The 2,345-nt window shown below is 42.3% G+C and overlaps 1 pseudogene; it reads right to left on the reverse strand.

Moving 5' to 3' along the window:
* Positions 1-834: 834 nt before the first annotated feature.
* On the reverse strand, positions 835-1,449 carry LOC118617810 (annotated as a pseudogene).
* Between the last annotated feature and the right edge of the window lie 896 nt (positions 1,450-2,345).

Here is a 2,345-nt window from a genome sequence, read left to right on the forward strand (position 1 = left end):
GAGTTAAATTAGAGTGGACCAAGGAGTGGTAAACAGAGAAAGTGTTTACATTTTGAAAACTTGTTGTGAGGTTTAAACATTTTCTAGTTTAAAAGAAAGCAAATAAAAAATATTACAGATGCATCCACACTAATAATTGATTTTGCCAAGGTCTTCCACTAGAAAATGAAGTTAATGAATAGGAGATAAGCCTTGGCCAGTTTTGCTCAGTGGTTAGAGTGTCAGCCTGTGGTCCAGAGAGACCCAGGTTTGGTTCCCACTAAGGGCACATATTCGGTTGCAGTTTGTCCCTAGCCCTGGTTGGGGTTGTGTGGGTGGCAGTCAATCAGTGTGTCTCTCTCACATCAATGTTTCTCTCTCTCTCTGAAGATGAATTAAAAAAAATAGGGGATAAGATACTTAGATATTTTCAAAATCAATTAGTAATAAGAAATTTGACATACTGCTCTTCCACTTGCAACAAGAACAAACTGACATAAAGACTATTTAAAAGAAATATTCGGCTCTAAAACGGGTGATGGCAGCAACACTTTCCACTACAGAATAACCACCTGCATTTTCCAATTAACATTGCTATTCTTCCACCATACAGGTTCATGTGAAAAAACCTGTCAGGATTTTGTCAGGGCCAGGGGATGAAAAATGGAGCATGCCCTAATTAGCTCATTGTAAGCTCAGTTAACATCTTTAGGATGGACCCATAAAACCTAGCCATTGTTTTGTTAAACATCTGCAAACTGCAAAATGCCTTAGCCCTTAGCCATAATTTCTGCTCAATATCTTAAAGCTGGGCTCAGACCCATCTGACTCTGCTCCTCAGGGCTGAAGTGGGTGCTAGTCATCAAAACCTGGAATGTCATCATAGGAGTAACTTCACTAGCCTCCAGATGCATTGTAAGTGATGGGCAGGCAGTAAAATCCTGGCAGGAACACCAGGATGCCAATGAATAGAACTGGACCTTCTTGGTCTGCCTGTTCCCTTTCCCCACTTTGCTGATATAGCCTGCCAGCAGGAGGGGGCCTATGATAATGAGAAAGGCACCAATCAAAACAGCACTGCAGCCCTGGCTGGATTGGCTCAGCGGTTAGAGCATCAGCCTGTGGACCAATGAGTCGTGGGTTTGATTCCAGACAGGGGCATGTACCTCGGTTGCAGTGTCCCCGGCGCTGGTGGGGTCATGAGGTTGGCAACCAGTTGATGTGGCTCTATCACATCGATGTTTCTCTCTGTCTCTTTCTCTTACTCTATCTGATAATAAGTTGAAAAATATCCTCAGGTGAGGAATAAAAAAAAACAAAAGAGCACTGCAGCAAGCTCAGTGGCCTCCTATAGGATCTTAGGAGGGCTTTTCTTAAACTGATGTAGCCATCATCTGTGCTGGAGAGCCTAGAGTATTTCACTTTACTACTGGGGATTCCAGTAGGCAGGTTGGTACGAGATGGCATCATAACACACTGACACAGCGACAGTCAGAGTGCTGCACCAAGTCGCCCGCGCACCGACAGCTCGCTCACGGTTGGCAACAGAGACGCTCGTGACACTATGTACTATATTCTTACAATAAAGTAAGTTAGAGAAAAGAGAATGTTATTAAGACAAATCATAAGGAAAGTACATTTACAGTATGATTGAAAATAATCCATGTATAAGGGGACTCGTGCCATTCAAACCCACGTCTTTAGCCTACGGCACTTCATTTTACAGATGAGAAAACTGAGGCTTAAGGGAGGCTACATAACTTACTCAAAATCACCCAAGTGGTAAGTGTCAGAGTCTGGATTCAAGTCTGTCTAATTCCAGAGTAATTTTAGCCTCTATTCAGTAACTAAATTTAATACTGAATTAAGTGTATAACACAATATAAACTTTTAAATGTATGCTAAGAATCATCTAAGTTCATGTTTTTTTGAAGGTGTTGCTTCAGCTACCAGGTAATTCAGTCACAAAGAATGTGCATTTGTTCTTATAGTGCTTCTGATTTGTCTAATGTTGTGGCTTTCCCACTTCTGTTTAGCAGTAGACTTCTTTACCAAACAAAATCTTACAATAGAAGACAATCAGTCACAGTCCTAGCACAAAAGATTCAAACACAGATGGAAAATTCAAAAAGGGTGAGTGAAGAGGGTTTAATGAAGGGACTATTCACAAACATTGGGTAGGGTAAATGGAAACCTGCAACGGAAGTGGAAGTACCACAGAATAGCCACAGTGGGATGGCATGGCCACCCCGGGCCTGAAGGGGCAAGGGAGTAGGCAGAGTGGTCACCAGAAACAGGCAAGAACGGTGGCTATAACCGGGACCATTAGATAGGAGCTGTGGACTTTGGTAAAGGAATGTAGCCAT

The sequence above is a fragment of the Molossus molossus genome, unplaced genomic scaffold (assembly GCF_014108415.1).
Source record: "Molossus molossus isolate mMolMol1 unplaced genomic scaffold, mMolMol1.p scaffold_m16_p_5, whole genome shotgun sequence".
In the NCBI taxonomy this organism is placed as follows: Eukaryota; Metazoa; Chordata; class Mammalia; order Chiroptera; family Molossidae; genus Molossus; species Molossus molossus.